The 12046-nt window shown below is 48.0% G+C and overlaps 1 pseudogene; it reads left to right on the top strand.

Annotated features, from left to right (window-relative positions):
- Window positions 1–4141: 4141 nt before the first annotated feature.
- Window positions 4142–5083, top strand: LOC131905227 (Y-box-binding protein 1-like; annotated as a pseudogene).
- The last annotated feature ends 6963 nt before the right edge of the window (window positions 5084–12046 follow it).

Here is a 12046-nt window from a genome sequence, read left to right as displayed (position 1 = left end):
GAGAGGTCCTGTTTCAAAAAACCAAATCCAACCAAAGGGGGAAAAAAAAGAGAAAATCTTTCTTCCCGGGTTTAGAGTCTGAGAGGTATGGAGAGAAACGTAGACATTTAATGTCTAACTTTCAAGATAAGGCACAGTACACCTATTTTCTATTGTGTTCTGAGTTTTCTGCATGTAGTATCTGCCACCATCTTCAGACGGTGAAAACATCTTCGGCAAGAAAACATCCTTTGATGGATGTTTGAAGGAGTAAGAGCTATCCAAGTGAGGAGTTTACCAAGTAGAAGACAGTAGAAGATTGAAAGTCTTCCCTTCAGGATTTAGCAGAACTCTGGGCTGTGGAGATGACTCCGTGGGGGGAAACCATTGCTGCATAGCAGAAGGTCCTGAGCTGAGACTCCCTGGTGCCCGCCGGGTACCCGCCACCGTCGGGCTTAGGGGTGCACGGCTTTAATCCTAGCACTTGGGAGTCAGAGGCAGGAGGTCTGCCTGGTCTAACCAGTGAGCTCCAGGACATCCAGGACTATATAGTGAGATGCTGTCTCAAAGAAACAAAAGAAATTTTAAAGTTAATCAAAAAGGTTTCCAGACAAATCAAATACAGATGCAGTGACCCTGAGGTAGGGAAACTGAATGCCTAGTGGCGTGTTCTCCAGTCTGTGGTGGTATTGTGTTCCCCAAAATATTGTGCACCCTAATAAACTTATCTGTGGTGGTATTGTGTTCCCCAAAATATTGTGCACCCTAATAAACTTATCTGGGGTCAGAGACAGAACAGCCACTAGATACAAAGGCTAGAAAATGGTGGCACTCACACCTTTAATCCTAGCACTCCAGAGGTAGAAATCCCTCTGGATCTCTGTGAGTTCAAGGCCACATTGGAAACAGCCAGGCATGGTGACTCACGCCTTTAATCTGAGGGAGTGGTGGTAGAAAGGTATATAAGGCGTGAGGACCAGAAACTAGAAGCAGCATTTGGCTGGTTAAGCTTTCAGGCTTCTAGCAGCACAGTTCAGCTGAGAGTCATTTGGATATGAGGACACAGAGGCTTCCAGCCTGAGGAAACAAGACCAGCTGAGAAGTTGGCCAGGTGAGGTTAGCTGTGGCTTGTTCTGTCTCTCTGATCTTCCAGTTCACCCCAATACTTGGCTCTGGGTTTGTTTTATTAATAAGACTCTCTAAGAGTCCTGCTACACCAGTCTGCCTGCTGCACCCCATTAACTGGCGCAGTAGCCACTTGGGGGGTATCAGTCATTATGGAAAATAAAGAAATAGTGGGTATCAGAGAACATTATAGTAGAGTAGTAAAACAGGCTGGAGAGATGGCTCAGCAGTTAAGAACACTTGTATCTGCGGAGGTCCTGAATTCAGTTCCCAGCACCCACACGGCAACTCACAACCATTGGTAACTCCAGTTCCAGAGCATCTGATGCCTTCTTCTGGCCCCTCAAGCACTGCATATATGTGATGCACAGGCATGCAGGCAAAACACTCATATACATAAGATCAATTAATCATTTAAACTTTTGTGTCTACAACACATGTCCAACAGGCTGCAAAGTAAAATTAAATTTTTAAAAATTTAAAATTTTAGCCAGGTGGTGGTGGCACACGCCTTTATTCCCAGCACTCAGGAGGCAGAGCCAGGCAGATCTCTATGAGTTCGAGCCCAGCCTGGTCTACAGAGTAAGATATCCAGGACAGGCACCAAAACTACACAGAGAAACCCCGTCTCAAAAAACAAAAAACAAAAAACAAAAATAAATTTTACAAAATTATTTTTTTAATTACATGTAGGTATGTGTGCCTGCGTATGGGAATGTGCATGTGAGCGCTGTTGGAGTCTCTGGAGCTGTAGTTACAGATGGTTGTAAGTTACAGATGGGTGTTGAAAACTGAGCATGGGTCCACTGAGTTGGCTCTCCAGCCAAGTAAAATAAACTTACTGGGTGTTGTGGTTAATTCCTGCAGTCTGAGATACTCAGAAGGCTGGCTGCAGATGTAGCTCAGTTGGCAGAGTGCCTGACTAGAACGCAGGAAGTATACACTGGAGTGTTGGCACACAGGCCTCTAACCCCAGCGTTCCTCTAGAGGAGCAGGGGGTCACCTTCAAGGTCATCTTCAGCCCCAGACAGTTCCTGGCCAACCAGGATGAGCTGTAACTGTCTCACAACAGAGTTAGATCTTGGAGGGTGAGGAGATGGCCTGAGGGTGGAGCCTTTGCACACAAGCATGAAGACCTGGGTTGGACCCCAGCATCCACAAAAGATCAGGGCATGGCAGCACATACCTAACCCCAGTGCTGGGGAATGGGGATCCGTAGAGCTTGCTGGCCAGTCAATCTAGTTAGAATGATGAGTTCAGGATTAGGTGGGAGGCTGTTTCTCTAAAAGTAAGGTGAGAATAACGATACAGACACCTGATATTGGGGTTGGAGAGATGGCTTAGAGGTTAAGAGCACTGGCTGTTCTTCCAGAGGTCCTGAGTTCAGTTCCCTGATTGGTGGCTCACTATAGTGAGATGCAGGTGTACACGTATACACAATAAGTAAATCTTAAAAAAAAAAAGACACCGGATATTGACCTCTGGCTTCCATATGTGCACACATGGGCAAGAACACCCATGCACACATATGTGAGCACATACATTTTTAATTTTTTATAGATTTATTTATTTATTATGCATAACAATGTTCTGCCTGCATGTATGCCTGCAGGCCAGGAGAGAGTACCAGCTTTCATAGATGGTTATAAGCCACCATGTGGTTGCTGGGTCCTCTGGGTTGAACTTGGGGTCCTCTGGAAGAGAAGCCAGAGCTCTTAACCTCTGAGCCATCTCTCTAGCCCCAACACACATTTAAAAAAAAAATCTTGCAAAGAGTTCGATCGGTAGCTGGAGAGGAGAGCAGACCCCAGAGAGCCCTGTGAGCCCCACTGCTGCCATCGGCCTAGTCACCATCACATCCGAGGAGGAGTTACAGCCATCGCCACCGGCCCCAGTCACCATCACCAAAACCATGAGTGTTGTACCCATTTCGAGAAACCCCCGGAGTGTTGGAGCCTGCCGACAGTCAGCTGGGTAGCTGGGTAGAGGCATTCGGATTGTAGAGACAATAAAAGAGACAGAACAGAGTCGAGAGGATTGCCAGTCAATGCTGGACAGCCCCAAGTTTATTTCACAGCAGCTTGTATACAGGTTTGAAGGACAGAGGTAGAACAGTGCACAGCGCAGGCATTCAACCACTGTCTATCCTGCCTTGCATCAAGGAGCAGGCAGTTCCATTTTCTATTTTTTTTGTTTTGTTTTGTTTTTGGAGACAGGGTTTCTCTGTGTAGTTTTGCGCCTTTCCTGGAACTCAATTTGTAGACCAGGCTGGCCTCGAACTCACAGAGATCCACCTGCCTCTGCCTATCAAGTGCTGGGATTAAAGGCGTGCGCCACTGCTCAGCTTCCATTTTCTGTCTTGATGTACTTCCGGCTGGCATCAGCAGCCTGCATCTAGCTAGGTAGTATGTTCCTTGCCATGGACTAATCAGGACTTTCTCACAGCACAGAGCAAGCAAGCTTGAACTCTATTGACTCAGAATAGACTTCAGATTCAAACTGGGAAACTGAGTCAGTCGTGGGCTCCCACACCAGAGACCACCAAGAAGCCGGCTTCTGATACAAGCACATAGGGTCCTTTTATTGTCAGGTTCGAACCTGGGCCACTAGAGGGCAGATGGAGGGAATTGTGGCAGTGGTGGCAGGCCCAGGGGTAGAGAGTTTTTATAGGGAAAAACCGCAAGCTGGGAATTACATGCTTTGGCAACTTGGGATTGGGTAGAAGGGATATGCGGCAAGGTGATTTTTTTGAAACTATTGGTCTAGACTTTCGGCGGGAAACCACATTTGAAACTATTGGGTTGGACTTTCAGCAGGGAAATCACAACGTGCTGAGCAGGATTATCTGGACGGCTCGGCAGGATTATCTGGATATCTTCAAGGGTCATAAGCCGCAGATAGAATGTCTGCAGGAGCATACTGCCCTGTAGCTGTTCAAGTTGTCATCGCACATTCCTGAGGTCCTTCCTGGAACTGAGTACAGCAGGTGGTCTGAGATGGTGGCCCTTCCATAAGATGGAATCTGTATTGCCTTCATATGAGCGTTGAGGCAGAGACCCAGCAGCCACCCGCTGTACCCACCAACGTCCTCACCAAGCCCGGCTCCACAGGCAGCAGCCTGGGGAGTGGCGGCCCTGGGGCCTCACATTGGCGGCTGCCGCCAGCCAGCAGGAACAAGAAGATCATCATAAGGAAGGTTCTGGGAACAGTAAAATGGTTCCATATGAGGAACGGATACGGATTCATCAACAGGAATGACACCAAGGAAGACGTATTTGTACACCAGACGGCCATGAAAAAGAACAACCCGAGGAGCTACCTTCGCAGTGTAGGAGATGGAGAGACTGTGGGGTTTGGTGTTGTTGAAGGAGAAAACGGTGCGGAGGCAGCAAATGTTACAGGCCCTGGTGGAGTTCCAGGTCAAGGCAGTAAATACGCAGCCGACCGTAACCATTATAGACGCTATCCACGCGGTAGGGGTCCTCCACACAATTACCAGCAAAATTACCGGAATAGTGAGAGTGGGGAAAAGAACGAGGGATCGGAAAGCGCTCCTGAAGGCCAAGCCCAACAACGCCGGCTCTATCACAGGCGAAGGGTCCCCCTTAGTACTCGCGGAGACCCTACGGGCGTGGACCACAGTATTCCAACCCTCCTGTGCAAGGAGAAATGATGGAGGGTGCTGACAACCGGGGTGCGGGAGAGCAAGACAGTGAGATTATTTGTTACAGACCACGATTCCGCAGGGTCCCTCCTCGCCAAAGACAGCCTAGAGAGGATGGCAGGGAAGAGGACAAGGAAAACCAAGGAGAGGAGACCCAAGGTCAGCAGCCACCTCAACGTCGGTGTCGCCACAACTTCAGTCACTGATGCAGACGCCCAGAGAACCCTAAACCACAAGGTGGCAGAGACAAAAGCAGCCGATCCACCAGCTGAGAATTTGTCCGCTCCCGGGGCTGAGCAGGGCGGGCCTGAGTAAACGCCGGCTTACCATCTCTACCGTCATCCGGTTTGGTCATCCAACAAGAAGAAATGATATGAAATTCCAGCAACAAGAAATGAACAGCCAGGCGGTGGTGGCCCACGCCTTTAAACCCAGCACTCGGGAGGCAGAGGCAGGGTGATCTTTGTGAGTTCCAGGCCAGCTTGGTCTACAGAGTGAGTTCCAGGAAAGGTGCAAAGCTACACAGAGAAACCCTGTCTCGAACCCCCCCCCCCCACTACCACCACCAAAAAAAAAAGCATTGTCTTATTCTAGGTGCTGGAGAGATAGCTCAGTGTAGAGAGCCTTGCACGGCCGTGCCTCAAAGATGGCGCGGCGTCTGGTTTCTGCCTTCCAGATGGCAGGTGCTCCTTATTTGGCTAAGGCTAGGATCTGGCTTGCTTCTGCACACCTGGACCTAATCTGGCTTACTTGTGTATGTCTGACCCTAGCGGCATTGTCCACGTGGCACCACGGGGTTGATTGCCCAGTGGCTATAAAGGGCGTGGGCTGACTTTCCCGAGCAGTGATTGTGAGAGTGACTGTGAGAGAGGAGAGTGAGAGAGAGAATGGGAGAGTGAGTATGAGTGAGAGAGAAGAAGAAAATGACTTTCCCCGGGGTCAGAAGATTGTTCAAGGTTCCTGAATAAACTGCTTAGAGAAGAGCCTGGCGTCGCGTCATCCTTGCTGGTCGAGGCGGACGCGACAGCTCAGAGGTTAAGAGCACTGGCTGTTCTTTCAGAGGTCCCGAGTTCAATTCCCAGCAACCACATGGTGGCTTACAACCATCTATAATGGGATCTGGTGCCTTCTTCTGGCATTCAGGCATACATGCAGACAGAACACTGTATATGTAATAAATAAATAAATCGTAAAAAGAAAGAAAGAAAGAAAAGAAGAAATGAACAAAGATTGGAGCCGAAGACCTTAAGGGCTTGCTTTTTGCCCATTGACCAGATACACCAGAATGGTCTGCATTATCTATGCAGCATGGGGTTTTTACTATTTTTACCTAAAGATATCTGTTTTTGGTAATGACAAATGTGTTTGGTTTAAAAAAAAAAAAGTCTGGTTTTTCTCAATACACCTTTAATGGTTTTTAAATTGTTTCATATCTGGTCAAGTTGAGATTTTAAGAATTTCATTTTTAATTTGTAATAAAAGTTTACAACTTGATTTTTAAAAAAAAGTCAACAAACTGTAAGCACCTGTTAATAAAGGTCTTTAAAAAAATTGCAAACAGAAGACTGAATTGGGATGACAAGTCTTCCCATTCCAGAACAGCCTGGATAACGTAAGACTCCACTGCAAAATTAGAACTGGCCATGGTGGCTCATGTAACCTGGGCTACATGAGACCTCATCTTAAAAAGAAGAAGAAGAAGAAGAAGCAGCTGAATTAAACTGAACTCTTCCTAGGGGCTGTATTAGTTAAAATGAAGCCTGGACTAACTCAACCACTCTGGAAGCTGAAGTGGGGGGGGGTGAGAGTTCTCAGGCGGTCTGGGCTACCTAGTGAGACTCCATCAAAAAGAAAGGAAGGAGGGAGGGAGGGAGGGAGGGAGGAGGGAGGGAGGAGGGAGAGAGCGTGGAAAGAAGCAGGAATGCAGCTGAGCCGTAACTTGCTAGTGTCTCACTGGCTTTGCTGTAGATGACATGGCTGGTGTGTGGGTCATGGAGACGTTGGTGACCTGAAGTGTTTAGTGAGTGGCCTTCGGTGTGCAGGGCCTGGAAGCTCTACCCTCAGATCATGCCCACAGCAGGATTCTCTGAACATGTGTCCCATGAAGAGCCGTGATGTCTGATAGCTCGTGTGCACATCCCAATAACTTCATCTCCACCTGCTTCCCCACATCTTAAATCACACACAGGGTTCCCAACCCAAGTCCATTTACTTGCCTTCTGAGAGGCTTAGTGTTTCCAGGCCGTGTTGCTAGGGATGAAGATAACAGGGAAACTGGTGGCAGGCTCTTGCCAACAAAGGCCTCAGCTCAGCCATTTTCCAGCTCCTTTAACCTGTGGCAACAGGGAAGGCAGGAAGGGCTAGGTTAGGAAAGGACTGATAACCCAGGACTTTTGGCTGTTGCTCCTGGTGTTCTGGAATGAACTGCGAACCCCTGCAGCTGGTCATTAGTGAGTCATGATGTCCCCATGCAGACACTATCTCACCCCCTTCTTATCTTGGTGTCCTCAGCCTTCAAGTGGGAAACAGTCCTCAAATGGTTAACACGGCTACATGCAGAACGGGGTTGAATATGTCCCAAAGGTTAAGGTCACGAAGTAAAGGGACAATGTGAAAGCAGAGGGGCCTTTTCTTTTTCTGAGATGGGTCTCACTATGTAGTCCTGCCTGGCCTGGAACTCTGTAGAGACAAGGTTGACCATATATGTATGTATATATGTATATGTATATGTGTGTGTATATATATATATATATATATATATATATATATATATATATACATACACACACACACACACACAGTCAATGCTCTCAACCATTGAGCCATCTCTCCAGCCCTCAAGCTGTATGTCTTACGATGTGTCTGACTGGCTGGCAACTGCCTGGCTGCTGGCCCTGAGCATCTCTCTCTTTCTCCCTTGTTCTCTCCTCTTCTTTCATTCTCTCTTGAGCCTAGATCCCTCCTACTTATTCTCTCTGCCCACCAGCCTTGCCTATCCCTCCCCTTCCTAGCTATTGGCCATTCAGCTTTTTATTAGACCAATCAGGTGCCTTAGGTAGGCAAGGTGAAACAGCAACACATCTTTACATAGTTAAACAAATGTAACACACATTTACATAGTTACAGTAATATTCCTCCACACTCTGCTACATAGTGAGGTTGAGGATAGCCTGAGCTACATGAGACCTTGTTTCGTTTTGTTTTTTAATTAGACCTGGCACATATGTAGTGGCATGTGGTAATATTTTATTTGTGCTTTAATAAATAAGTTTGCCTGGAGATGAGAGGAAATAGCAAGCCATTATAAGTAAACAAAGTAGTCAGGCAGTGGCAGCACATGCCCTTAATCCTATCACTTAGCAGGCAGGATCTCTGTGTGTTCAAGGCCACACTAGGGAACAGAGCCAGGTGTGATGACACATGCCTTTAATCCTTGTACCAACCATAGAGGTCTGAAGGTCTGTACAGACAGACAGAAAGTGACAAAGCTGTGTAGGAAGAGGAAGTGATGTAGCTGGGCTAAGAGAGTCAATGAGAGCGCTGGGAATTGAACCCAGGTCCTTCGGAAGAGAACAGAACAGAAAAGGCATATAAATGTGAGTATACAGGAAGGAGCTCTCTTTGGAAGCTTCGGAGTTGGTGAGGGTTGGCTCATGGTTTGTCCTATTCCTCTGATCTTTCTCTAAGACTTTCACCCCTATATTTGGCTCTGTTTTTTTTTTGTTTTTGTTTTTGTTTTCCGAGACAAGGTTTTTCTGTGTAGCTTTGGAGTCTGTCCTGGAACTCACTCTTTAGCCCAGGGTGGCCTCGATCCACCTGCCTCTGCCTCCCGAGTGCTGGGATTAAAGGCGTGCGCCACCACCACTCGGCTCTACGTGTTTTTATTTATTATTAAGACCATTTAGAAATTTGTCTACAGTGGCACATAACTTTAATATCTTTAATCTTTAATCCCAGTACTCTGGAGGCAGAAGTAGGAGGATCTCTGTGAGTTCCAGGCCAGCCTGGGCTACAGAAAGACCCTTTCTCAAAAAAAAAAAAAAAAAAAAAAAAGCCCAAAAATAGAGGAATGGGGCCAGTGAGGTGTCTCAGTGAGTAAAAGCACACTTGAGTGCAAGGCTGAGGACCAGACTTTAGCACCTGAGGCCGGTCCTTGGACTGCCACATGATCCCTGGCATGCCCGTGCACGCACACACGTGCCCACACTGTAATTAGGATGGAATGATAAGGAAAAGGTACCATAACAAAACATTATAGCTACATTGGAAAGGAAGCCAAGGCCTGGGGTGGCGGCCTGTACCTGCAACTCCACCATAAAGAAAACACACACTTCTGGGTGGAGACAGGCCCTTGTCTCCTCCTTTAAGGGTTTAGCCAGTGGGACAGGCCAAGGACCCGGCTGGGGCAAGTTCACCTAAGAAGATGAAGTTTTCCTTCTCAGAATCCCCACCCCCTAATGAAGTCCTACTGGCTGAGCCACCATGAAGTTCCACTGGGTCTAGTCTGAGGCCTGACTCGGGAGGTGTAACCCCCTCCCTTCCTTCTCCCCTTTTTTGGCATAATCATTCTCTTTCTCTTCTTCTCTCGGATGCTGGTCCAGAGCCTGAGCTACCATGAAGTTCCCTAAGAAGCTTCGGGCTTCTTTGTCCTCCCATCCCCACCTCCCCGCGTCTCCCTCCGGCAGATGACCTTGCCACATCTCCAGCAGAGTGGTATTTGTTCCTCCTCTTCTCCATCCTGCTCCTCCCTTCCGGCCAGCTGTGAGGTTTACAGCTCGCCCACCCTGGGCTTCTCCTTTCAAACTCTAACACATTGTCCCAAGCTTCGATTTGAGTCAGGTCTTTGTCCTTGTGTGCTCATTCTTAAATTCTGTTATTAATGAAACTGAGAGCCCAGGAAAGGACCCTGACATCTCCAGTATCGTATGAGGATCTGCTGGGACTCCCAAGACGCCCAGTAACCTTTTTTGCTCCCTTTTAATTCTTTAGTTAGCAGAGAAAATGAACCTATTCTCACCCCTCTAGACAACATCACCACCACTTGAAAAGCTGAGGTAGGAGGATCCACCAAGAGTTTGAGGCTAGCCTGGGCAACACATCTGAGTCCCATGAAGACCTAAGTTATAGAGTGAGATTCTGTCTCAAAAAAGCAACTAAAAACTAGTCATTTTTTTTCCTCTTCCCTTCCTCCTTTTTTAAGTCTAAAAATAAATAACCAACCCTGTTAGTTTTTTAGCTGCGTTGTGTTCTTACCCAGCAAGGAAATGCCACGAAACACGACAGAATCCGCTAACAAAGAGTTTTATTAAAGGTAAAGGGACAGAGAGTGAACAGGCCTGCGGGAAACACGTGTGTGGAGAAGGGGGAGCCAGGAGCATGGCGCCTGATTTTAAATGCTGGGCGTGGACAGATCAGCGTCACTACTACACGCAAGCGCGTAGGTCACATGGCCACGTTGCGCGCTTACGCTTACGTGGCCAGTGAAACGTCACGCATCTCAGTCGCGCGAGATGCCCTGACCCGGAAATGGCTATCCTGACCTGGGCCTGGCTAGACGGAAGTGTCCGCCAGGCATATGCGAACACGCCTGACCGTGGGGGCGTGTTGTAAATCTTTCATTCCTGACTCTTTGTTTTTAAAAAAGAAAAAAATTGTGGTTGACTGGGTATGGGGGCGACGTTTCTCTCAAAGACTGCTTCCAGCTGAATAGTGGGCGTTGGTTGGCTCTTGGGGGCAGGGGGATGAGAGAGTATCTTGTGAAGTCCTGGAATGATGGTGGGCAGGTCCTGGAATGAAGTTCTGCCGTCCCCTCGTTCTGCAGCTGTCCATCCGTGCTGTGGCTGAGAACCTTCCGTGCTGTGGCTAGGAACCTTCTGTTTGACAAGATACTGTTGACATAGAAAAGACTTAGAGAGAAAGAATCATTATTATTTTATTTTGGAGTTTGTATTTGTCTGAGGTAGATCTGGCTTGTCCAGATAGAGACATGTGATATTTACCTGAGGTAGATCTGGCCTTAGTACTCTGCTTAATTTTTATCTGAGACAAGCCTTATTAGAGGTAGTTTATTTAAGGCACCTGTTTCCCTTATTAGGTTAGCACTTAGGAAACGCAGGTGATCAGTTGCTGAGTATTGAAGAATGATAGATTATTGTATTACATTATTCCTTACCGCCTGGATATTGATGGTCCTTTTTGCCTCCGGCTCTGTGTGGCCCTGGTTGGGAAATGAAGGGGTGATACCTTATTCCTCTGGAATTGGTGACAAGGCAGTGGATCCTGGTGTCCTCTGGAGCTTGAGAGTGAGAGGCCCTGTTTGTTTCACAATCGGAGAAAGTGGTGTTGCATGTAATTTTTGCGGTCAGGCGAAATGGAGAGCGGTCTGTCGCGTACGGAGCAGAGTGTTGCAGTCCCCGGTTTACGGGTTTCCAGGCGCAGGGCGCCTGGAAGCGCCCGCTCGGTCTCGGCACCAAAATGTTAGTTTTTTAGCTGCGTTGTGTTCTTACCCAGCAAGGAAATGCCACGAAACACGACAGAATCCGCTAACAAAGAGTTTTATTAAAGGTAAAGGGACAGAGAGTGAACAGGCCTGCGGGAAACACGTGTGTGGAGAAGGGGGAGCCAGGAGCATGGCGCCTGATTTTAAATGCTGGGCGTGGACAGATCAGCGTCACTACTACACGCAAGCGCGTAGGTCACATGGCCACGTTGCGCGCTTACGTGGCCAGTGAAACGTCACGCATCTCAGTCGCGCGAGATGCCCTGACCCGGAAATGGCTATCCTGACCTGGGCCTGGCTAGACGGAAGTGTCCGCCAGGCATATGCGAACACGCCTGACCGTGGGGGCGTGTTGTAAATCTTTCAAACCCAACAACAACAAAGAAACAAAATGAAAAAATAAAACATCTTGACCAAGGCAACCCAGGGAAGAAAGTGTTAATTCCGGCTTCCAGTTGTAAGTTAGTCTGTCCTGAAAGGAAGTAGGAGCAGGAACTCAAGGCAGAGGCCATGGAGAGGTGCTGCTTACTGGCTTGCTCCTCGTGGGTTGCTTTGCTTGCTTTCCTATACACCCCAGGACCACCTGCCCAGGGGTGACATCACCCTCAATGGGCTGGACCCCTCCCACATCAATCACTACTTAAGAAAATGCTCCACAGGCTTGCCTCGAGGCCACCTGGTGGGGGCATTTTCTCAGTTGAAGTTCCTTCTTCCAAACAACTGTATTTTGTGTCAAGTTGACACAGAACTAGCCAGCACACTGGGCATGCCCCGACATA

Source organism: Peromyscus eremicus, chromosome 2, assembly GCF_949786415.1.
Source record: "Peromyscus eremicus chromosome 2, PerEre_H2_v1, whole genome shotgun sequence".
Taxonomy (NCBI): domain Eukaryota; kingdom Metazoa; phylum Chordata; class Mammalia; order Rodentia; family Cricetidae; genus Peromyscus; species Peromyscus eremicus.
Note: the sequence above shows the minus strand (reverse complement) of the source record. Positions and strands in the feature narration are given on the sequence as shown.